Source organism: Ochotona curzoniae, unplaced genomic scaffold, assembly GCF_017591425.1.
Source record: "Ochotona curzoniae isolate NIBS_2020 unplaced genomic scaffold, NIBS_Ocur_1.0 contig_883, whole genome shotgun sequence".
Taxonomy (NCBI): Eukaryota; Metazoa; Chordata; class Mammalia; order Lagomorpha; family Ochotonidae; genus Ochotona; species Ochotona curzoniae.
The window spans coordinates 31,401,677-31,428,058 of record NW_024466599.1 but is presented as its reverse complement, the minus strand read 5'-3'; the positions used below and the strand labels follow the sequence as shown (position 1 = coordinate 31,428,058).

At 44.1% G+C, this 26,382-nt stretch overlaps 1 protein-coding gene and 1 pseudogene across 25 annotated transcripts in view; one reads left to right on the top strand and one right to left on the bottom strand.

The window, feature by feature from the left end:
• The window catches only part of PPM1B (protein phosphatase, Mg2+/Mn2+ dependent 1B), an 84,280-nt gene extending 71,479 nt beyond the window's left edge, over positions 1 to 12,801 (bottom strand). For 3 of the 25 annotated variants that reach the window (XR_005885173.1, XM_040993191.1, XM_040993190.1), the window contains exon 1: positions 12,364 to 12,719. The gene's annotated coding sequence lies outside the window, so the exon portion shown is untranslated. Of the gene's footprint in view, positions 1 to 12,363 lie in introns of all 25 variants that reach the window. The other 22 variants (XM_040993176.1, XM_040993178.1, XM_040993175.1 and 19 more) reach the window with 14 other exon arrangements.
• Positions 12,802 to 18,193: 5,392 nt separating this feature from the next.
• LOC121164629 lies at positions 18,194 to 23,943 on the top strand (annotated as a pseudogene).
• The last annotated feature ends 2,439 nt before the right edge of the window (positions 23,944 to 26,382 follow it).

The following is a 26,382-nucleotide window of genomic DNA, read 5'->3' as shown; positions in this document are numbered from 1 at the left end:
TTACATCTAATTCAGTAACTTTCAGAAGTCAAAGTTTAAGTTTTAAACAAGAAATCGAAGAAATAATAACAAATTCTGAATCTAGGACAATTTACAAGATAAAAAGCCTTTTAAAAACTGGCAAATTTATAAAACGGAGCCTCAACAACAAATATAAAGCATGGCCCTTGGTTTGGCTGGAGAGAAGCCATATATTTTTCACCCAAAGTAAAAAATCTAAAAAGGATGGGTTATTCAGAAAAATTAACTGTTAGGCAAGAAGAAAACATCATTTATTGGAAGTCCATACTTAATATTTATAGGTAAGGTGACATGATATCTATAAAGACTTATTTTTTATTGGAAGAGTTACAGAAGAGAGAGAGATGGGAGGGAAAGGGGGAGGGAGAGTGGGAGAAGGGGAGAGGGAGAGAGAAAGAAAAGAGAGAAAATATGATAATCTTGTATCTGCTGGTTCACCACAATGAATGGCTGGTCCAAAGCCAGGAGCTTCTTCTGGGTCTCCCATGTGGGTGCAAGAACCCAAGCACTTGAACCACGCTCTATTGCCTACCCAGGTCATAAGCAGGGAGCTGGATCAGAAGCAGAGCAGCAGGACTTGAACTGGCACCCATAAGGGATGCTCGTGCTGCTGGCAGAGGATTAGCTTGCTATGCCACTACACCAACGCCTACAATTAATTTTTAAATGGCCCAGCAAATGTTTATTCAAATGAAGCAAATAGGTCAATGCCACTGAGTGAATATTTACACCCCAGACAAAATTTGTATAGTTAAATTCTAACTCACCAAGATGGCATTAGAAGGTGGGGCCTTCGGGAGGCAATTAAGTCATGCAGCTCCCTTGAATCTGATTAGCACCCTTATAAAAGTAAATGCAGGGAGCTTTCCAGCTTTCTGCCATAGACACAACCAGAACATGGGCATCTGCAAACCAGGCAGAAGACTCACACTCACAGGTCTGACAGCACCTTGAATCTCAAACTTTCAGCCTTCAGTACTGTTTCAGAGATAAATTTCTACCCTTAAACACCACCCAGTCCAGGCTGTTATATGTATAACGACCATCCAGGCTGTTACAGCAGCCTGAATGAACTGACACAAAAAGATACTACTACTGCTGAACTTAAGTGGCTGGTACATAGAGTCTTAGTACACTGCTAAGGGTAAATCAGCGCACAAAACTAACACAGTTACTGCCTTTATTTAGCTTCTACTCTACTCTGGTAAAACAGAACTTTTGAATTGAAAGTCAAAAGGACCTTAGGACACCACAAGATACCATACAGTCCAGCCGCCCAGAGCCTTAAGCTAAAACATCAGGATACAGTTCAAGGGTATTAAATCTTAAAACAAGTATCTGTTAAATCACAGAATCATTAAGAAGCTGGTCCTTAGTTTAGCAGTGGTGCAATCTACCATAGAGCATGTAACACTAGCAGTGCTAATAGTAAAGCAAGGTCAGCAATTAGCAAAGGTTACAAAGGGCCAGGTGCTACACTAACAGGTTTATAGCTAAATTATCTCAACCCAATAATCTGGAAATAAACCACCATTACCTTCACTTTGTAAGTAAGAAAAACAAGGTTTATAAAAAAATAATTTGATTTACCCATCTGGGGGTACTATGGTTGATACACTGCCCAGGATATCAGTACCCCACCCCATATGGGCAAGGGTTCTAGTTTCTAGTTTCAGCTGCTTCACTTCCAATTCAACTCCCTGCTAATGTCCCTACAAAAGCAGTGGAAGTCTGGGGCCCTGTCTCCAACATGAGAGACCTGGATGCAGCTCCTGGCTCCATTCTTGGCACTCCCCCTACAACTGTGACCACTTTGGGAGTGAGCCAGTGAATGGAAGATGGGTGTTGGTTTTCTGTCTCCCAAAGAAACAAATACAACTTTTTTGAAAGTTAAAATTCTATGGAGTGTTGGAACAGGAATTCAGATCCAAGTGTCTGACTTTTCGAGTCAGGACTTCAATCATCAGTCTCCTGGAGCTTTTCCAGAAGTATAATTCACTTCAAGCATAAAGCATCTCACACTTACTGTGTGCTTATAAACAGATCATGAAATAGTGCTAACCATCTTCCAGCAACACCCAAAAGTAGCAATAAGTTAGAAATACGTATCTAAATCCACTGCAAAGATACCTTATACACATTTATAAACAATAGCAATGTCATTAGCAGATAGTCAACCTCTCCAGCCATCTTTCAAGTATACTTCTGAAATTATTATCAGCATCTGCCACTTTTTGTCAAGCTGATAACCAATTAAGTATTAACTAATTTTTACCTTGTCAGATCAACTGCAATCTTGAATACTAAACCCCTGTAATACCAGTTACATTTCTACTCCTTTATATTCAAAATGTGCCTTACATTTGGCTCCATAATCTGACCATACAATATAAATCTGAACAAAACAGACCTACCTACATGAACTTCCCCCTATAAGGTGATCATAAAACCTGAAAACAGATACTACATTAACCTATTCTGTAGTATGTAACTTCTAGAAACAATTCATACTATAGCCATCTGTATTTCTAAATTTGGTGGCCATCTTGTATTTTACTTTAATTTTTTAAGATTTAATTTATTTTTATTGGAAAGTCAGATATACAGAGAGGAAGATCTTCCATCCGACGATTCACTACTCCCCAAGTAGCTGCAACGACTGGAGCTGAGCCAAGCCGAAACCCGGAGCCTCTTCCAGGTCTCCCACACGGGGTGCAAGGCCCAAGGCTTTGGGCTGTCCTCAACTGCTTTCCCAGGCCACAAGCAGGGAGTTGGATGGGAAGCAGGGCTGCCAGGATTAGAACCAGCACCCATATGGGATCCTGGCATGTGCAAGGTGAGAACTTTAGCTGCTAGGCTGCTGCGCCGGGTCCATCACCTTGTATTTTAATAAAAATCATCTAAACAGAAGCAAAACAAACAAAACACACAGCAGAATAACATGAACTAAAACAACACTAAGAGAATAAAAGTGTAGAGTATGAGCAATGGGCTAGGCAATCACAAATCCTTCCAAACCTTTGCTACCCTTCCAACTGGAGTTACGATTTATAAAGCAAAAATGTCTTGAGGCCAATGTGGTGGCACAGCAAGCTAATGCTCCACCTGAGGCACCAGCCTCACATACAGACACTGGTTAGTGTTTAAGCTGTTCCCTTCCAATTCAGCTCCCTGCCTGTGGCCTGGGAAAGCAGAGGAGGATGGCTTTAGTCCCTGGGCTGCTGCACCATCTGGGAGATCCAGAAGAGGCTTCGGGTTTCTGGTTTTGTAATCGAGTCAGCTCTGCCTGATGTGACCATTTTGGGAGTGAACCAGCAGACTAAGATCTCTGTCTCTCCTCCTCACTGTGGATCTTTCAAATAAAAATAAATTTTCCTAAAAAGAAAAAAGTCTTAAAACTAGTGGGCTGGGTATTGTGTCACATCAGGTTTACATTGCTGCTTGTGACACCAGCATCCAAATCAAAGTGCAAGTTCAAGCCCCAGCTACTACAGTTGCAACGCAGCTTCCTGACAAGGCACCTGCGAAGCCAGTGGCCAGATGGCCCCAATGGTTGGAGCCAACACGTGGCTCCTGAATGTGGTTCCTAGCTGCAGCAGGCATTCAGAGAATGAACCAGTAGATGGAAGACCTTTGAATGCCTACCTCTCAAATAGGTAAATAAATCTTTTTTTTAAAAGATTTATTTTTTTTAAAAGATTTATTTTTATTATTTTTTCATTGGAAAGGCGGATATACAGAGAGGAGAGACAGAGAGGAAGATCTTCCGTCCGATGATTCACTCCCCAAGTGAGCGCAACGGGCCGATACTATGCCGATCCGAAGCCAGGAGCCTCTTCCGGGTCTCCCACGCGGGTGCAGGTTCCCAAAGCTTTTGGGCTGTCCTCGACTGCTTTCCCAGGCCACAGGCAGGGAGCTGGAAGGGAAGCGGGGCTTCCGGGATTAGAACCGGCGCCCATATGGGATCCCGGGCGTGCAAGGCGAGGACCTTTAACCACTTGCGCCACCACGCCGGGCCCATAAATCTTTAAAATAAATAAAATTAGCCACCTTTAGACCGACTGGGTGCAGTAAACGGATCTTTCAGATCATTTATGCAATTTATGTTTTTATATTAAGGCACTGAAGAATCAATTCACTGCAGCAGTCAAGAGCACTCAAAACTTATGCATGGAAACAGAAGATCAAGTAGTAAAATAAAAGCAAATGATCAAAAACCTCTCATGCTGTATTTGATGAAGGTTTAAAATTAAGATATCTCCATCAAACTGGACCACTAGGAAAGCTACAGAATGCAAAGCAGAAACTACGCACCTACTTCAAATCCATGTGAAATATGACAACTTCATGCAGAAAGGTACAATGTAGGAACAACAAAGGTACAATCTGAATAGAGGAGCAATGATGAAGGGAAGCAATAATCAACACACCAAGCAGACTACAATAAGCCATAGACAAACCGGCTTCATTTAGCAGAAGCATCCAATGACTGAAGGAAGGCAGTCTAAAAGCAGTGAGTCTCACCAGACAGTACCGGTCAATGACGTGTGTAGAACAAAAGCAACAAGAAGGTATTTTCCAACACAAATGGCAGCAGGCCACCCCTTGGGTACATGTGAGGTTCCTTCAATGGGGCAGTGGCTGCAGTGCTCCTTGTGCTGCCCACACTCATGGCAGGAAGCTGCGTGAAAGCCCAGGCTCTGCTTCTGAGGCCCGTTTCCTGGCGATGCACACCCGGCAGGCAGCACCGCAACATTCAAAGGAAGAAGTCTGTGAATGGGAGATCTCTTGCCTCTCTGGCTAAAGATGAATGAATAAAACCAAGAAAAAAAAAATTTAAAACAGATTTGTGGGCCCAGTGCCATAGCCTAATGGCTAAAGACCCGGAAGAGCTCTGGGCTCCTGGCTTTGGATAGGTGCAGCTCCAGCCTTTGCAGTCACTTGGGAAGTAAAATATCAGACAGAAGATCTTCTCTATATATCTGACTTTGCAATAAAAATAAATAAACCTTAAAAGAAAAACAAAACAAAACAGACTTGTTAAAGTCCTACTCACCCTCCTCCTAGGATCCTACCATCTCTCTCCCACCTTCCCTTCTGGGAGCTCATCTACCTAAGGTTGGAGAATAAATGAAAATGCCTCAAACTCCTGGACTTCCCTCATATCTGTCTAATGTGGGACCATTTTTCTCTTTGGTCACCCTCAAGCCACACAAAATTCCGAACTTAAAAAAACTAGCATGCTGTAAATTGGTAAAACCAAGACCAGTTGACTTCATGGGACCTCGTAGGCCCATAAACCAGATACTGCTCACTCCTGCAGAAGAGAAAAAAAAGTCTGTCCAAGTAGATGGGGCTTCCATGAATACAGACGCTGCTACATTCGCCTACTAAAGAACACATCTGGAGGCTGGTACTGCAGCGCAGCAGACTATTCTGCCATCACTAAGGCCCACAACCTATATTAGGGAGCTATAGTTCAAGTCTCAGCTGCCCTGCTTCTGATCCAGCTCCCTAACGCATCAGAGAAGGCAATGGAAGATGATTCAAGGGCTTTGGCTCCTTAGGCATGTACCACATATCAAACAAAACATATTTACTTGTTTGATTTTCTTTTATATTACAAAATTTGATTCTACTAGATAATCTCTATCCAGGAGAGGGAGCACATCAAGACTGCAGGGCCTGGTTGCCTGAGACCCTAACAGAGGTTTTGGCTCCTGGCTTGGGAACTGCCAGCCCTGTCAGGTGCAGGCATTTGGGACATGAACCAAAGGACACAGAAGGCCAATAAATCTGTCTCTCTGCTTTATCAAATAAATTTTTAAAAAATAAAAGCAAAAACTTTTCCATAAAATAAAAAGCCTTTCCTATTATTGTCATACAAATACACTCTCCTTTTATGACTGTAAGAAGAATTTCCTAACATATTCCTGTGTTTCTCCATTAGCTGCTAACAAGAATACAAAACAAATTTGCAAGTAGTGCTATATTTTGAAATTCAAAAAGTTTTAACACAAAAATCAATGTAATGCCACTAAGTACAACCTTGATACTTCAACATATTACACAAGTCAACTTTGAATACATTTTCAGCTAAGTTATTATTAAAATATTTAGTTAGCCATAATGAGCTTTATATTGGTAAACTGTGCTTTCTGTGTTACAAAGCGTATTAAGAGCCAGCACTGTAGCACAGTGGGAAAAGCTGCTGCAACAAAGGTGTCCCATATGGACACCACCAGTTCATGCTCTGGTTTCTCCATTTCAGAACCAACTCCCTGTTAATGCTCTGGAAGTAGTAGCTCACATGTTTAGGGTCCCTACCACCTGTAGGCAGGGAACCCCTGGATGAAGCTGGAGGCTCCTGGCATTGCCCTGGCAGTTGTAGCCATTTCAAGAGTGAGCTGGTAGATGGAAGACCACTATCTCTTTCCACTTCCATCTCTGGCTTTCAAAATAAGTATTTTTTTTTAAATGCTTTACTTTTTATTGTAAAGTTAGATATACAGAAGAGGGGAGACAGAGAGGAAGATTTTCCATCCATTGATTACCTCCCTAAGTGGCCACAATGGCCAGAGCTGAGTTAATCTGAAGCCAGGAGGTTCTCTGGTCTCTTACACGGGTGCAGGATCCCAAGGCTTTATTTACATCATACTCGACTGCTTTCCTAGGCCACAAGCAGGGAGCTGGATGGGAAGCGGGGTGGCTGGGACACGAATCAAGTGCCCAAATGGGATCCTGGCAAGTGCAAGATGAGGACTATAGCCAGTAGGCTGCCGCTCCAGGCCCCAAAATAAGTATTTTTAAAAATCATGTTAAGGGTCCAGTGCATTAGCTTAGCAGCTAAAGTCCTTGCCTTGAACACGCCAGGATCCCATATGGGCACCAGTTCCAATCCTGGTTGCCCTGCTTCCCATCCAGCTCTCTGCTTGTGGCCTGGGAAAGCAGTTGAGGACGGCACAAAGCCTTGGGGCCCTGCACCCGCATGGGAGACCCAGAAGTTGTTCCTGGCTCCAGATCAGCTCAGCTCCGGCCATTGCAGTCACTTCGGGAGTGAACCATAGGAAGTGAACCATAGGACAGAAGATCTTCCTCTCTCTTTCCTCCTCTCTGTATATCTGCCTTTCCAATAAAAATAAATCTTTTTTTAAAGAAAAGCATGCTAAATATGTATATGTACCAACAAATTAAAGTCAGCTGTAACATAATGAAGTTTCAATAAGGAGCCACACATCCAGGCCTTCTAAGATTATAATGAAACTGAAAATTGTGTTGTCTGTGTTTATTGTATCTTTTCTATCTAGACGCACAAATACTTAACTTGCGCTGTAACTGCCCACACTGTTCACCTCACTAATGTGCTATTCAGGCTTACGGCTGAGGAGCAGCAGGTGTAGGTATACATAGGCTACATTACCTAGGCCTGTGTAAAATCACTCCATGATTTTCCCAATGACAAAATCACCTAACAATGCATACCTCAGAACCTGTCCCTGCCATTAGGCAACAGAAGGCTGCACTAGAGCAGATTAACCTACTAGGTTCTCAGGGTTAAACAAAATACAGAAGGTGTCATTAGAGACTGTCCATGTTAGGCTATGATAATGCAGATGTGCTCACAAGCTAGCTATAGTAATATACAAAGAAAAAAAAGTTTAGTTGTGAACTCCCAATTTACCATTATTCAGAGAGTGTTTTCTGTGTCTGCTATTCTAGTTAAATTATTAGGAAAAATTACATCCCTAAAATTTCAGAACTAGAATGAAAAAGATCATAAGCTATCACGGTATTCACATTTCCTAGAAAGCTAGATGTTACTCAACTAAAATCTCAAAATGTTTAAATTGTCTATTAAGAAATAAAAGCCTAATACAATATATACATTACACTTTTGGAAAACTGCAATAGATTACCAAGATGAAGTAGAGAGCTCTTTACATCTAAACATGGTTGAACTAACCACTCAAATCACAAATAGTGTTCTTTCACGCAAAGATTATAGATGGAATGACGTAAAGTATCAATCTTCTTAAATATACATACAGAGATTAAATCGCATGTTTGCAAAAAATTCCAAGCTAAGATATTAGCATTCTGAGTCAAATGAACCAAAAGCTATTCTGCTATTTTAAAACAACGCACTGATGTAAGCACGCCACACACACACCATACACACGGGAGGGTGACAAGCACTTGGCACAGCAGCGAAGTTGCCACTTTGGGATGTCTATATCCCATGCTAAGTGCCCGACTGAGTCACAGCTCCTCCCCACCCACCCAGCTTCTCCCTACTGTGCACCCGGGCGGCAGCAGATAATGCCTCAAGCCCTTGAGTTTCTGCCACTCACATGGAAGATCCAGGTCTGAGTTTCAGGCTATCTACAGCCTGGCCCTGCCCCAACTATTATGGGCACAAGTGAACCAATGGATGACAATAAATCTCTCTACCTCTCTGTCTTTCAAACAGAATGAAAATAGCTTAAAACACAGATTATAAAGCTTTCTTTACTTGTACTAATAGCTAATAACAATCACTTTAGTATAAACCACAAAACCCAAATATTCACAAAATCTATTTTATCTTCGCTGTTACAGTACAAGGTAGTGAAACTTTAAGTAACCAAAATTACATATCTGGGGTCAACCCAGTTTCTAGGAATCTAATTCCATGTCCCTAATTAATCAATTTTCCTATTCAATAAATTGGCTGCCATGGGTTGTAAGATATATTCTACAATTAAATTAAACTCTAGGATGCCAACACAAATAGCAGTATTCAATTCCATTCAAATTCTGCAATTAGTTCACTAAGGGGAGAAAATCAAATACAATGTGAATAATCACTGAAAATCCAAAAATATCATGTATGCCCCAAAACTTACCTACTGCTAACAGGTGATTTTACAACTAAAGTTGTTAAATGAAAAATGCTGATGCCAAAATTTTGGCATTAAAAAACTTCTAATACCCTCAATACCGCTGCTTGTTGGGATACTAACTTTTACATAATAAGAAATTAAACTATCTGGTGTTGTAAGAAGTTACTTGTGTTCCCTTTATCAATAGCTTATGAGGGGGCCACTTCAGGGGTCAGCATGTTAAGCTGTGCCCTGATCACTGTATTTCAGTGTACTGGTCACAGTCTCCACTGCTTAGCTTCGAATGCATTTTCCTGCTGGAGTCACTAACTTTCACCTGTTCCAGAACTGGCTGGTGGTAGGCATTTGTGAAGTTAACAAGGGGATAGGGGATGGAAAACTGATCTCTCTTCCTCCATTACCTTTGTCTCCCCCTGCAGGTCCGCCTTTTAAATAAACCTTTTTTTAAAAGGCCCAGAACAGTAGTAGCTTAGAGGCTGAAGTCCTCTCATTCGGGTGGCGATCCATATGCTGGCTGCTCCACTTCCCTTACAACTCCCTGCTTGTGGCCTGGGGAAGCAGTCGAGGACAAGTCAAAGCCTCGGGACCCGCACCCAAGTGAGAGACCCAGAAGAAGCTCCTGGTTCCTGGCTTCGATCAGCTCAGCTCTGGCCACTGCAGCCATTTCAGGAGTGAACCAGTGGATGGAAGATCTTTGTCTTTGCTTCTTTCTGTAAATCTGACTTTCCAATAAAAATAAATCTTTTTTTAGAAAAAGCTTCATTTTTTTATACGCTAGGTAATAACAAAATGCTTTAAGACAATTCACAAAATAGTTTTATATATATAAAACATCAATGTGTGGTTAAAAAAAAATCCCTGTATCATGTACAATAAATGATCACCAAGTCTGGTGTACTGGAAAAAGCCACAGCCTGCACAGAATCACAAAGGCACGCGTTGGAGTCCCAAACTGCTTCCCTTCCCATGCACCTGGGAAATAAGTAGATGACAGCCCAAGCCACCCAGAGGAAGCTCCTGCACCCAGGCTCCGCCCTGCTCATTTCAGCCACTTGCGGAGTGAACCTATGGATGGAAGATCTCCCCCCGCCTCTCATTTCAAATAAACTAATCTTTAAAATGTTTGCCAATCTATTTACATGGGCATGTTTGCAATCTCTGCCTTGGTTCAGCCAGTTTTAATGAATATTCAATCACCAACTTACACTGTGGCACATTCTACTGAGTGTCAACAAAGAATCAGCATCACATATGTAGTCAAAAGACGCAATAAAACACAAGAATTACAGGAGTAACCTTCAACAAGAGCCACCTTTTCTACCTTTCAACCTGTGATTCAGCTGTTCTTGGAAGCACAGCCACTTCGACACCACACCACTCCTTCAGATGATGTCATCTTAAGGGATTTAATAATTATGTGAACTACTAACATAGAAAGTTGCTGGCATGACCAGCAAATTGAAAAGGCTTTCTCACCTAATTCCTGGAGTCTTCACAGAAATCACTCAGTTGGAGGAAAAAAAAAAAAAAAAAAAAGCAGGTGTTGGACTTTCTGCTGATTACATCCAAGAAAAAAATCACAACTACAAATCCAAAGGATAAGCTACAAAAACTGGAGGAAAATATTAAAACAGTGAATATAAAAGTTCAAATAAAATTAAACTAATCTACTCTAACAACACATCCATTAAAAACCACTGCAGAAGCCATGATAAGACTTTATGAGACCAAAAACAAATGGAGAAAACACAATCCTTATAGGAGGGAAAAAAGAGACAAAGGTGGCTTTGAGAGAAAGCAGGACAGTGTAAAAGACAAGTTAATCCTGAGATTAAAAAAATCTGCTGCCTTAAGAATAAAAATGCTTTCCAACCATTAAATTGTAAAAGTTTCAGGACATCCACAACAGCCTAAAAATGGGTGAGACCTACAAAAAGACATCCTTAACAACCACCATTTTAATATGACTTCAACTTTTTTTCTCTTTTAGAAGCTTGTACTCTTGGAAAAGTCCATCCAAATAATTAGAACTACTTGCCTCACTATTAAGAAATCGTCCATTTAAAAGTAGGCCAACAAAAGGACTCTGCTATTGCACAACAGAGAAAGTAAATGAAATAACATCTATTAACATGCAGCGTCCACGACATGTCTCTCCATCTCCCAGCACGGACTGTGACTTGCAGTGTCCTTCCCGAACAAGCCAACACTTTCTCCGGCCACGCAGGAGGCTCAAAGAAAACAGTCCCTGCGTTAATCCCACAATAAACCTCAGACATTCTCACATCACAGGAGTTGTAAACGTTTGTGGACTGAAAAAGAATGTTTCTCCCAAAATAGCTACTTAATACACTGAGACGACTAGGATTCCCAAATAATCCTTTGACAAGACTACCGCCAACTTATTTTGATACGTGAAACATGTGGAGACTATTTCCAAGGCTCTTTAATTGCAGCTTTATCCAAACAGCTTCTCGCCTGTTCATACAGTGTCGTCTTTTTTTTTTTTTTAAGTTCTAGAAGAACTTGACTTTGGGCTGCTATCAAATGCCAAAGAAGATGGACAAGCGTCCTAGATCTGCTAACTCCTGACAGGAGTTAGACTTTAAAACAGGAACAAACAGCCATTTGCAACACTTATTGGGTCCCCCTTAATAAAACCATTTCAGTGTCATTTGTAACCCAACAGGCTTAATACTATATATATATCTCCAGATACATATATATACTTTTTTTAAAGTATACGGACTAAAACCGCGGATTTACCATACAAAGCTATCAGTCTCCCCTGACGGGACCCTGGTAGACCAGGGTCCTGACCACAGCCGTTTCAATTAAGAACTTAAGTGTTAACAGCCACATGGCGGGGGGGGGGGGGGGGGGAGGAGAGGAGACGGTGTGGGGAAGATGGGGCAAGACAAGCTGGGGGTCCAGGAGACGGAAAAGAGAAAAGGTCTCCGAGAAAATGCAGCCGAGCAGGGACGGGTACGGAGAGACGCCCAGAGCCGAAGAGCCGGAGAGAAGCTTCCACCAACAAGGAAGTGGAGCGGGGCGCAGTCAGGCACCGGCTGACCGGGAACAAATGGGCAATGGGAGCGTCTTGAGACCAGGCGTGCACCAGGGGCGGACGGGCCAGGCCTGCCCAAGCCCAGGGCTTTCGCGAGGCACCCAAGTCCGCCAGAGTGCAGTTGAGTTCCAGACGTTCGAGCACAACTCCGATCCCCACCCCGCGCCTCTCCCAGCCCTAACCTAAGGCGAGAGGGCGCGGAGGAGGCAGCCAGGGCTACAAGGGGCCTACCCAGGAGCCCGGGCCCGGCGTGCCGCTGCCCAGAGCCGGCGGCCGACCGAGCCCCGAGCCCACCCCAGCCCCACCGCCCGGCAGCACCCAGGAAGCGGACCAGGGCCTCGACGACGCCGCCGTCAGCCGTTTCCCCTCCGGCGAGGCGCCCAGCGGCCTTACCTGGGGCGAGGGACGGAGGCCAAGTCTAAGGGCTTCTCGCTCGGCGCCCGCCGCGGAGCCCTCCCACCCCCAACCGAGGCCACTCAGCCCAGGTTTCCGACCGAGGCGCGACCCTGCCTCGGCCGTCGCTTCGTCCTCGGGGTCTCGGCCACCGCCTCGGCCGGGGCTGTTTACACCGCCCGGCTCCTCAAGCCGCCGCCGCCGCTGCCGCTGCCGCCTTCTCTCCACCCTAGCGCCGCTGCCGATTCGGCCGCCGCCACCTCCTCCGCCTCAGCCTCGTCTCTCTGGAGCATCTTCCAGCCAGCGGACACTGAGAAACACAGACTCCAGCCGCGCCGGCAGGAAACTCCCCCGCAGCTGCTGGGGGTGGGGGGGCGAGGCGGTCAGAGAACCGGCGGCTTCTCCGCCATTGAGCAGCAGCCGCTCGGCTCCTTCTGCAACCCCCCCACCTCCGCGCAGCCGGTCGCGCCCGCCCCTCGCGGGGCCCCGCCTCCTCGCGGCCTCCAGCAGGCACCCGGTTGGCGGAGAGGCCCGTCCGTCAGCGCTCCCCTCCCCGTGCGGCTCACCTGGTACCTCCACACTGAAGTTTTCCCCGCCTACGCGGCCCCGCCTCTCAGTCTCTCATTTCCCATTGGACATCAGTGACCACCTTCAATTGGCAAGGTCAGCTATCCATCAAACACCCGCCCATCGAGGCCAGTCCAACCCTTTCGCGTCCTTTGCCTTCATTCAGCCCCGCCCCCGCAGTGTACCGCCTCCCACACGGCGTGGACCAGTCCCACCGTCCCAGCCATTAGTCAGGCTCTCCGTCAATCAAATTACGTCGATCCCAGCGACCCGCCCCTCACAGCCCAAACCTGGAGACTTCCTTCTCTTATTGGTCCAAAAGGTGGTCCGAACTCTCAGCCATTGGCTTGCTTTGCGTGTCAGTCACGGAACCAATTTCCAAGTCCGTCACAGGGGCTTTTTTTTTCATTGAACACGCAAAAAAGGCGGGTTAGGATTCGCAAAGCAATTGGCTAGTCTCCAGAAACGGTCGGACCCAGAAAGCGTACGGACCCTTCCCGTCCCTTGTCTCTGACCTCAGAAGCCTAGAGTTAAACCTCCACCATCATGGGGCCGACGGGCTGGCCGGTAATAGGTGTGGAGGCCTGGGCCCGCCCGGAATCGCAGGGGGCTGCCCACTGATTGGTGAATAAAGTCCTTCCTAGGCCCTCATTGGAGGATACAAACGCCTCTCTTGGGCACAGACACCGGAGGCGACGAAGCCCGGACGAAGCCCAGACGCGGGCCGGGGAGAGGCGGTTGTTTGGCCTCAGCCGCGGGCGCAGAGTTGGGGGAGGGAACGGGAGGAAAGGCCGGGCCGGCTCTCGGGGAAGTGTTGCGGGGAGGACAGAGACCCGGATGTTTCCTAACAATGAAATCATCTCCGGCCAATCAGAGCCGCCGAGCCGGGATACCTGCCGGACCTGTCTCCTGAAGGGAAGGGAGTGGGCGGGAAATTGAGAGACTGGAAAAGCCAGTGAAGAAAATGGAACAGGTGATTCCTGGCTGTATCAGTATTGGCACTGCTAGGAGTTCTGTTCATTCTTTAGAGCTACCCTTCCCCTCCCACCCCAAGACTGGCATCCAGCCCGTGACATTGCCTTGTTTAGTTTTTCAGTCAACATTGATTTAAACAGAAATCCCGAGCTTGACTCTGACATTTCGACTAGTTCAGGTTGCAGTTAATTAAAAAAAGGCCTGCTAGTTGCCCAGCCCTGTATGTGGAGCTGAACTTATGAAAGTAAATTAGGCCATGGAGGTGCAAGGTGACAGGCAATAAGTGAAACCCGGGCAAGGATGGTGACGACATAAAGGCTCTGCTTGCCTGTGGAAAGCTTTGCTGGGGAAGGCTTCACCAAAGGCACAGGATAATGCCAGAATACATGATTGGAGAACAAATGGTAGGAGCAGGGAGGAAATGGTGATGAGATTCTGCTGCAACTGATTTAGCCTAGCATGTGTTGCCAATTTATTCGCCAAAAGAAGCATTGCAATACTTAACCTTAGATTATTACTATTGTTATTACTATTATGTAAATGAAATACCCTCAGAAAGGATTTAATCCTCATTCCTATTGTAAATTGGTCTTGGCAGACAATTTAAGCTGAGATTCAGCAGAGGGTTTGGAGGGGACAGTCCAAAAGATCTATTTGGGCCAGACTGATTCACCAGCCCAAATGGGAATCCTGAGATAGGCTTTTAACGTAGAACATCACTGACTGCCACACACCAGTCCACACGAAAGCTAATGATGGGAGCCTGTCTGGCAGGGCTAGATACAAGTACCTGACTGAGTGGTGGAATAGAGGATAGGCCACACTTGACAGAGTCAAGACACTAATCAGCATGCGAGAGAACCAGGTCCGGGAGTAGATTCTGTGGGGGAAGTGTCGGACCAACCCTGTGGAAATACAAGTCCCGCTGGTTAGTTCGCAAGCTGTGGTGGAGATGGGCTGAGCTAAGAGTGACCAAGGAACCAGCCGTCACTTAAGAGGAAAGGAACCAACAACAGTCTGGGCAGGTCAAGGCAAATGTGCATCCTAAAATAGGATGTGGGGTGGGCCAAGTTGCAACTGGAAGGGGGCAGACCAGGCAGGGCTTAGCAAACCTCAACTCACAAGGAAGAGCAGAAATCAGGATGGAGCACAGGTCATGCCGAGCTAGGTTCTTACACCTACTGGTCTGCATGAGCCAAGGATACTAGGCCAGAGCATCAAAGGCAAAGTCTGAGACAGGTGAGGGGCTAAGCCAACTGGGTCAGAGCAACCTCTGGCATGCACGTAATCAGGGCTGGGAATAGGCTCAGTTGGGGAGCTGTAAGAATGCACCCTTGCTGAGTTGGGATTCCCACAGGAGAGTGTGGGGGGCTGGAGTGGGTGATGCATTCTGGTCTGGATATGGCTGCAGTCTCCCTTGGCACACGTGTGAACTGGGACTGAACACATCAGACTGGGCTATACGCCAGCACCATCTGGAGCTCGTGAGAACCAGGGTAGATGAGGGTGGACTAGGCTAGGTCTCTGCTCCTACTGAGCCATGTGTGAGCAGTGTCTGGGTATGAATGAGCCTTGGCTGGGCTGAAACATCTAACAGTAAAAACTGGAGTGGATTGAAGGCCAGCAAGGAAAGGCCACTGTTCCTACCAGGACAGGAGGTGGACTAAGCAGGGTTGGCCCACGTACCCACCGATATGCACAAGATCTGGCATAGGGAGAAGTTCTGATGGATGAGTTTGGGAAATTCCTCTGTCTGAACACAGTCATTGCAGGTGAGTGCAAGAACCATGACAGAAAGCAATCCAGACCAGGCCAGAGAAAGTTACCCACTGGTATACATTTGGCATAGGTCAGGAGCAGACTAGTCTGAACCAGTTCACATCATGCACTGGTGAATCCGTGCACCAGAACAGAGTGTGGATCGGGCCAGGTTCGGTCGTGACACAAACCAGTGCACATTATGGAATGTCAAGGTGAGGTGAGCCAAACCAGATGTGGCCACAGCGCCCAAACAGCACATGTGAGAACTTGGGAGGGAGGGGACAACGCCGGTAGGGGGAATGTGGGCTCCCCTGCTGGACAGCCCCTCCCACTGGAAAGCATGAGTTGGGATGAGGGCAGACAAAACCAGGCAGGGCTACAGCACCTGTGGGTCTCATGTGAGCTAGATCAGGGAAAAGCCAGGTTGGGCTGATTGTTTCTACTGGTGCAAGCATAAAACAGAGTGGGTGAGGGTTGGCTGGGCTTTGCCACAGCATCAGCTGGCAGAGGCTGACACAAGGGGCTAATTCTGCCAAGTTAACCTGCAGAACCACCTGGAGAGTGGATAATCCGGGAGTGGAAGTGGCCTAGTAGTGAAATAGTGAGCACCTCCCTCTTTGGTTATCACTCCCACTGGAGAGCATGAAAACCAGGACTGGGGCAGGCATGGCTAGACAGAGAAAGGCACCCACCAGTATGTGTGTGGGATGGATAGTAGGGCAGGTTGGGTTGCACTAGGCTTCAACGCCATTGACATGTAGGAGAGCTAAATGGGATGTGGGACGGATTGAACAAGTCTGTGGTACATACTGGCAAGCATGGGAACCAGCATAGGGGGCAGGCCTGGTGGGGATTATGGGCAGTTGCCCCAACTAGGCTGCAGCTCTCACAGGGCTGGAAACAAAACTGACCCAGCAATTGCAACCACCAGCATGTGCATAAGCTGATTGGGGCAATGAACTGTGACGGACCCTGTACTGGCAAGCACACACAAGAATCAGGTCTGGGATCACCTCAGAGAAAGTTTCTTTGGAGATCCCTCCAACTGAACTACTGATCTTAGAACCCTAACCATGAAGAGACTGTGTCAGCCAGTGGATTCTGAAATGTCATCGTGCCTGGAATGGTGAGATTGGCAGCAATTCAGAACTGTTGAACTATCAAAACTGCTCAAGCAGGACCCTCGGAGCATGTCCACATTGGTGGGAGGTTGAGTGGGGATTCTTCCTTTGTTTCTCCCCTGATCCAAGTTACCAGGGGAAAAATCATGATATTAGTGTGCAAACAATTGTCTTATCCACTTTCCTGTAGCCCTTGTCCCTTTGTACCCTAATTAACTATGTAAGATTATGAATATATATATATATATATATATATAAATTAGGCACACACACAAAAAAAAAAAGGAAAGAAGAGAACTATATGGAAGAAATCATCAGTTCTCAGAGTATGGCTTGTGGATGTCTAAGGGTCCATAGGTCAGAACTATTTTCACAACAACATTAAAATAGTATTTGCTTATGTCATTCTAACTCTCGCTCCAGCATCAGGTGGTGCTTCCCAGAATCTATACAGCCTATATTAGTGTAATAGAAGCAGATACAGCAATCCTGCTATGTTGGTAAGCCAGAGAGTAAAGAAATATTTACACCTCACTAATGTTTTTATTTTGCAAAACCTATGTTTTACTTTTTGAAAAAGCTATTTTGTGGAACAAAAGTGAGTTTATTGTTTTTATGAGCTAATATACTGCTACAAGCTCTGTTTTTATGTGTCTTAAGATTTTCTCATAAAATCCACCAACCATAGAACTCTTATGATGTCTATGATGTAGCTCCCTGTCCTTAGGTCCCTACCACTCTACAGTCTCATAATTTTAACTCTTGTATCCAAGTTGTCATCTACCCCTATGCTTTGGGACACAGCAAGAATATATCAAACTTCAGTTTGGCCTCTTACTTCTGAGAGGAGTGTCTGGTTTCTGCCATTACCCTTTGCATCTGATTTTAGTATATGTCCTGCTAAAGCGAGCACTCCTTGTTCCTAAAAATCTGATTTTGTCCATCCTGATCTCCACTCTTCTTGGGACCAGGCTCTGATAAGAAATGCACTTCCAGACGGGTTATCTGGTGGTGTCTCTGCTATTTGGCAAAAACATTACTCCTTTATCTAAAGGACATTAACTCTAGACCTTACTATGAAGCCTTTTAAGCTAATGGAGCTCAAGTCTTGTATGTTAATTTCACTATGAATTTTTCATTTGTAAATTTTTGTACAGCCATGTGCCTGTTTGCTTGTTCTTAGCATAATCGACCTATAACCTTATTCTATGCGTATTTCCAGTCTCAAAGTTGGCTTTCATTCTTAAACCCAGCCCTCCAGCCCAGCCTCAACAGCAGGGCTCTGTGACCAGCAAGAAAGATGAGTCTGCAGAGGTTTAGAAAGTGAGGAATAAAAGAATGTTCCCTTTAGGTTTTGAATCCTATTAACCACCAAACTGAGCAAATGGCAAGGCTGCTAAGGAGCAATGGATGAAGAGCTGGCAAGGTATGATAAAAAGAAAACACAACAACACAGAGTGAATGGGTCATGTAAATAAACTTGGACATAAACATTAACCTGCTACTTAGAGCTTTTGGCGGTCAAGCATATTGAAGTATTTTGTTGTTTGGCAGCACTTAGAGCTGCCCTCTATGAGAAAACTTTTCTGATATCACCTGCTGTGCTGTAATCATAATCACCTCACCGGCAAGCCACTCCCCAAGGAGGCCTACTGCCTTTGCAATAAAAATAAAAATAAATAACCCCTGTGGCTATCACATAGCTTAAACAATTCTCAACATTTTGTAATATTGCTTCAGTGATTTCCCTCGACCACCACAAATTTTTTTAAGGTTCTGTTTTTTTTTTTTTAAGAGTTATTTATTTTTATTGGAAAGTCAGATATACAGAGAGGAGGAGAGACAGAGAGGAAGATCTTCCGTCCAATGATTCACTCCCCAAGTGACCGCAACAGCCGGTACTGTGCCAATCCAAAGCCAGGAGCCAGGAACTTCTTCCGGGTCTCCCATGCAGGTGCAGGGGCCCAAGCTTTGGGCCATCCTTGACTGCTTTCCCAGGCCACAGCAGGGTGCTGGATGGGAAGCAGGGCCACCGGGATAAGAACTGGTGACCACATGGGAACGTTCAAGGTGAGGACTTCAGCCACTAGGCCATGCCACCGGGCTCAAGGTTCTGTTGTTTTAACCCTCTTATTTCTCTACCATCTTCCCTGAAGAGGTGTCCATTCTCACAACTTCAGCTACTGCGACAGGGTACCTGAGACCCATGTGTGAAGCACTAGTTCTGTTCCCTTGAGGTATTCCCTGCCTAAAGGATTTGTCCTTTTCAGTGTCCCATGCGCTTCCGTTTATGGCACACACTGGTGCTTCTTCCCAGCAGTGTCACATTCTGTTCCCCAACTGCATGGAAACTGAGGAATGGGAAGGTGGATGGGTATCTGAGGGAAGCTGAGTCCTTTCCTTGCATATGCTGGGATCCCATATAGATGCCAGATTATATCCTGGCTGCTCCATTTCCCATCCAATCCCTGATTGTGGCCTGGAAAAGCAGTAGAGGACAGCCCCAAACCTTGGGACCCTGAACCCCTGTGGGAGACCCAAAGAAGCTCCTGTCTTCTGGCTTCGGACCAGTTCAGCTCCAGCTACTGTGGCCACTTGGCGAGTGAACTAGCAGATGGAAGATTTTTGTCTCTGCCTTTCCTTCTCTCTGTAAATACAACTTTTCAATAATAAATAAACAAGGCTTAAAAAAAAAGAATCTAGCATAGAGTGGGCATTCAGTACAAATTTGTTGGGTGAACAGATGGAGGAATGGATGAATGAGGCACTTCCTGGGTGAAGATTTTCCAGGAAATATTTTTTTTTCTCTTTAACTTTATTTTAATTTGAAAGGTAAGATGACAAGACAGAGACATCTTTCATCTTCTGGTTCACTCCCCAAATGGCTGCAACAGCTCGGCCTGTGCCAGGCAGAAGCAGAAGCCTGTAACTCCATCTTGGTCTCCCATTTGAGTGTCGGGGTCCAAGAACTTGGGTCATCTTCCACTGCTTTCTCAGGCCACAAACAGGGAGCTGGATCAGGAGAGGAACAGCTGGGACTGAAACCTGAAAAGACAAAGTTCTGTGTCACTAACACTTGCCACTGGGAGTAACTGATTAGTCAAAGATATCTTGGGGCTGGTGCGGTAGCTACTGGCTAAAGTCCTCACCTGGCAGGCGCTGGGATACCATGTGGACCAGTTTGTATCCCAGCTGCTCTCTTTCCCTTACAACTCCCTGCTTGTGGCCTGGGAAAGCAGCAGAAGATGCCCATAGCCTTGGGACTCAACGACCATATGGGAGACCCAGAAGAGCCTCCTGGGTCCTGACTTTGAACTAGCTCAGCTCCAGCCATTGCAGCCACTTGGGGAGTGAACCAGAAAATGGAAGATCTTTCTCTCCTCCTTCTCTCTGTAAATTTGACTTTCCAATTAATAAAAATAAAGAAATCTTTGTAAAAAAAATAGCATCTTCTTCTGACACTTAAATTTGTATATCCAGTTAGCCATCAACTTAAGTTGCTTCAGGACTTAAGATATGCTTGTCTGATTAAGAATTAAAAGGAGCTCTGTTCTCCATTTCCACAGCATAGCTGGGGAAGTGCAAAAAGTATGTCATTTAAATGAGTAGGACACCATTGGCTAACATGTGAAAGGATACTTGAATAGAAATCAGTGTTAAGTGAATTTTCTCATGAGGCTAGGGACAAGTTTCTGAAATAGGAACCCCATTCTCTTTAACTGAACATGGCAATGACATTGCTGGATAATGTGATCAATGAAATCCCATCAGTGTCCTGTGCCCCTGTAGATTAACTCAGAAATAGCACTGTCATCTGCCTACAGAGGTGAGGAGGTAGATGAGTATAAAAAGCATGCAGTGCTGGAATAGTGCTCAAGGGCAGCTGCTGCTCAGCTTCATGGTCAGGGAATAATGGAGACCCTCTGGGAATGAGAGGCAGCTGGACCAGAGCTCAGCTAACGGTCCAGTGTAGTAAAAACATTCCTCTTCGGGTTTTTGCTTGTTTGTTTTTTGTTTTTTTTGAGATGTCTCAAATCTGGATTTTAATGTAAATTTCATAGCTCTTTAATGTTAAGAACTTATTCAGACTTTCAAAAACCATTGTGTGCACATCCTTGGGCTGCCAGTTTCAGACCAGTTTATCAAGAATGCCATTTAAGGTCTTTCCTTTTAATGTTATTATCAGTTATAAACACAGATTACATACATACATAAGTTACTCATTCAGAATTTTTATGGACTAACCCATTCCAGAGTAAAGAATTTTCTGGAGCTTAGGTATCCTAAAATACACAATGAAAGAAAAACAAAATTTTTCCAGTAAGCATGTAATAGTTAATACTATGTAGTTTATAGATTTATAAAAAATATACATCCGGATATAAAATTATAATGTAATCCTTCTTAAGATGTTTTATTTATTTCAATGAGAGACCACATGCTTCCATTTTGTAATTTAGTCCTTAAATTCCCACTATAGTGGGCAGGGACCAAAACCTGGAGTTGGAAATGCAAACAGGAGTGGCTCCTGTAGTTCGAAGGAACCCGGTTAGTTGAAACAGCACTGCTACATCAGTGTGAAGGCAGAGTCAGGAGCTGGAGCTGGGAATCAAACCCACGTACTCAAGGGTGGAACTCTGTTCAATCTTGTTAAACTTCCAATCCACATGTAATATGCTACATAGCTGTTACCTGAAAATATGAAGTCAGCATTTGAATCCTGAGTAAATCATACTGTGTTCTTATAACATCTCCCATGGCGGTAATTCTCACATGTCTATAATGCGTTGGGTTTTCTTAATGGTTAATCATCAAAACAATCCTTTTAGAAAAACTCTGTTATCTATGTCCCAGCAGTGTCACCAGTGTCTTAAATAAATAATTTTCAAAAACTAAACAATTTTCCATGATACCAAAGAAATGCAAATAGTTGGATATTTTAGAAGCTCAAGTTAAATTAACCTTGCACAATTTATACCACTCTTTTTTGACAAAAAGAGGAAATACTCAGGCATTTATTCATAGCAGGTAATTTGAATAAAGTAGTTGGTCTGAACCAATTTTTCCAATGACAGCTGTAGGTGGACAAACACTAGACCAACCTACAGTCCATATGTGCTTTCCTATCTACTTATGCTCATTTTCCAGTGGAACAAAAGCTAATGGTCATAAGAAAGTATCACTCTATGGCAAATCAAGGGAGATGACATATGTACCGACTTTTGCAATTGTAGCATCGCTTATTTGTATTGAAGCAATGCATACATATCCTCAAATCTAAATATTAGACAACTCCATGTAAAAACACTGTTAAAGTAAATATATACTAGCATACATACTAAATTAACTGAAACCTCAGAGCAAATTAATAATGGTAAAGCTTAACTGAGCATGAAAAGTACAAGTAGGAATTTCAAGAAGCCACAATCAATATAAGACAGTACTGACAAATACTGATAACAACAGCATCATTTTTGTTTTTATTTTTATTTGTTGGGGCAGGCACTATGGCACAGTGTGTTAAACTGCAGCCTGCAATGCTGGCTTTCCATATCAGACCAGCTCTTGTTCCAGCTTTACAACCATCAATCCATCTCATTGCTAATATACCTGCGAAGGCAGTAGAGGATGGCCACTATGAAGGTGGGAATGCAGATATCTTTATGAAGTAGTAATTTCTTTTTTTTTTTTCTGGTATACACCCGGAAAATGAATTACTAGGTTACATTGTAGTTTTAATCTCCTTAAGAACCTCTTAACTGAGGCCCAGCCTGGTAGTCTGGTGGCTAAAGTCCTCGCCTTGTACACACCGAGATCCCTTATGGCCACCGGTTCTAATCCCAGCAGTCCCGATTCCCATCCAGCTCCCTGCTTGTGTCCTGAGAAAGCAGTTGAGGACGGGAAGATCTTCCTCTCTGTCTCTCCTCATCTGTGTATTCTCACTTTCCAATTAAAAAAAAAAATCTTTTAACTGGTTTCATATTGAACTCAAATTGGAAGAGGCAAGTCTGGTCTCAAAATGGAGACCAAATGATCCAAAGCAACCAAAGCAGTTGAGGAAACTGTTTATTGGTGGTCTGAGCCTTGACACTACAGATGATAGTTTGAGAGAACATTTTGAGAAATGGGGCACACTGACAGATTGTACGGTAATGACAGAGCCCCAAACAAAACAAATTCCAGGGGGTTTGGTTTTGTGACTCTTGTGTTGAAGAGGTGGATGAAGCAATGTGTACAAGGTTAATGGGCATGTTGTGGAACCAAAGAGAGCTGTTTCTAAATAGGATTCTCTAAAGCCTGGTGCACACCTAAGAGTGGAGAAAATTTTTGTTGGTGGCTTTAAAGAAGATACAGAGGAATATAATTTGAGAGACTACTTTGGGAAGTATATAGAAGTTACAGAAGACAGGAAGAATGGCAAAAAAGAGGATTTGCTTTTGTAACTTTTGATGATCATGATACAGTTGATAAAATTGTTGTTCAGAAATACCACACTATTAATGGACATAGTTATGAAGTGAAAAAAAGCCCGTTCTAAACAAGAGATGCCGTCTGCTGCTGGATCACCAAGAGGCCGTGGAGGTGGATCTGGCAACTTTATGGGTTGTGAAGGTTATTTTGGGAGTGGTGAAGGTAATTTTGGCAGTGATGGAAACTTTGGTGGAAAAGGAGGTGATGGTGGTGGAGGTGGTGACAGCAGAGGAAGTTATGGAGGAGGTGATGGTGGATATAATGGTTTTGGAGGTGATGGTGGCAACTATGGAGGTAGTCCTGGTTACAGTAGCAGGGGAGGCTATGGTGGGGGTGGACCAGGATATGGAAACCAAGCTGTGGATGTGATGGAGAAGGAGATGATGGTTACAATGAAGGAGGGAATTTTGGAGGCAACTATGGTGGTGGTGGAAACTACAATGATTTCGGAAGTTATAATGGACAACAGCAATCAAATTATGGCCCCATGAAAGGGGGCAGTTTTGGTGGGAGAAACTTGGGCAGTCTCTATGGTGATGGTTATGGATGTGGTAGTGGAAGTGAATATGGTAACAGAAAGTTCTACAAGCAGCAGAAAAGGGCTGGAGTTCACAGCAGGAGAGAGAACAAAGAGTTGTCAGGAAAGCTGCAGATTACTTTGAGACAGTCGTCCCAAATGCATTAGAGGAACAATAAAAATCTGACAGGAAACCCTTCTTGTTCAGGACTGTAACAGCCACAGTTTGCAAAAAGTGCAGCTGTTGATGAATGCAATATAGTGTCAATTGGTTGTACATTTCTGAGATCTTTTACCTACTGTAGCTTTGTCTTTTCTTTTTCTTTTCATTATATCAGGTATATTGCCCTATAAATTGTGGTAGTGATACCAGCAATAAAAAATCAAGAAATTTTTAACTTTTCAAAAAAAATCTCTTAACTGTTTTCCACAATGTCTATCCCAATCTACATTTCTACTAATAGTATATTAAAATTCCATTTTCCCCACACTCTTGCCAATATTTGTTATCGTTTGTCTTTTTGATAATAGTCATCTCAAAGGGTCCAACATAAAATCTCTTAATTATTTATCGCAAAATCCAAAAAGAGCTATTGTTCTGTACAGCTGTGGCCAGAACTTGGAGCAAACGGCTTCTTGTCTTTGTGGAATAGAAAGGACTCTCACTGGGCACTGATGTTTTTAAATTCGTTCAGATCCTCCGGTTACAGTGGACATAAATCTACTTAAGTCGGTTTAGCTAGATAGGCATCTATAATAAGCAGAAAGGAGGATTTCATGGAACCCAATTGCAAGTTGGTGATTAAGACCACATGGGACTGAAACTGGGAATTGCAGGGTCAAAAAAGCAGTCATTCTCTTTTTCTAAATCTAACATGATCTTTTTCCCCCCAATTTCTTTATCCAGATCTTCTCACTGTGTAGACGTGGGCCAGTTTCCTTTCTCTGCATGTGTATTATTAGCATGACTTTACCACATCAAACTTTTATGTTTCAAGTTCACTCTCCTAGCCAATACATTCGATTCCCAAATTTCCAAATTTCACTCTTGGGGAGTGAATCATCAAACAGAAGATCTTCCTCTCTGTTTCTCCTCCTCTGTGTATATCTGATTTTCCATTAAATAAAAAAAAAATCTTAATCTTTTTTTGATTGTAAGGCAGAAAGACAGAGACACAGAGAGATCTCTTATCTATTGGCTTGTTCTCCAGATACCCACTAGTCAGGGTGGAGACAGGCCAAACCCAAGAAACAACTCCATCTGGGTCTCCTACTTTTCTGAGCTGCTGTTGCTGCCTCCAGGGTGTATGCTAGCAGGAAGCTAGAGTAGTCAGGCTTAAACCCAGGCATTCTGATGTGGGACACAGGCATCTCACATGGTATCTTAACCACCATGCCAAGTGCCCATTCCTATCAATGTTAGGATTTCTTTCAATTTGAGACCAAGCTAAATTATAATGCTTGGCGCACCCATGAGTATCTCTTTTAGTGCATCTCCTATATGCTCTATTGAGTAAATTCCTAGGAATGAAATTGCTACTGAGCAGTTTACCAGTGTGATTGTATCAATTTATACTCCAAGCCCTGACCTAGAGAAATTCTACTACTCTACTGTCTCATTAGTTCTTGGTGTTTTCTTTATTTTAGCCATTCTGCTGAGATAAATCTTATTTGGTTTTATTCATTTATTTGAAAATAAGCTTCTTATCTATTTACTGGTCACTCCCAAACACTCACAACAGTTTAGGTTGAGCCATTTCAAAACGGAGAGTTTGGAGTTGAACCTAGGTCTCCTATAAACGTGATAGAAACACAACTACTTAAGGTCTGCATTGCCAGAAAGTTGGAATCAAGGGTAGGGCTGGAACTCCAATCTGGCCTTTCAAAAGTGGGATGTAGGCTTCTCAACCGACATCTTAACCAGTAGGCCACATGCCCAACCCTTAACTGTGAATGCAATGTGATTCTCCTTACAAGCTGAACTGGAGCACATTTGCATTGGTTATTTAGAAATCCTCTTTTGGGAAGCACTTGCTCAAGATTTTGCCCATTTTTTTCCTGTTGGTCTGCAGGAATTCTTCATGTGCTCCAAACACAAGCCCATCCTAATGTACATTGTACATATCTTCTACTCTGTGACCTGCTTTTTCAGCCTTGAAGTTTTGACACCAAAGAAACTGTAACATCTTATAATTTTCTTCTTCTTTTAAAAAATAATCATTCTAGCTCTTTGGGACAATATCCAGTGTGATGCCATGTGCAAGTGATACTTCTGTTTTGATCAGGCCCCTAATGATGAAACTAGCCCAGTGATTGAGCCAAGACACCCTGGAGCTGCTCCCCGCGAAGCGTTCTTTTGGCTTTCAGGAACCCCAGCACTGACCTTGAAAGTGTAAGGAGCGGGTAAAGGAAAGACTGAGTGAGAATCCTCTTGAGAAGTATGTTCTCATCCTCTTACCTCAACCTTGGGAGGGCAGGGAAGAGGATGCCCCCTCTCCCTTACTGAGAGCATCCAAGCCTGTTAAAATCTTGGCCACACCTTCAGGTGGGTGGCACAAGAATTTCCTAGTTATTTCCTAACTGGTTGAGAGACCACCAATGGGAAAT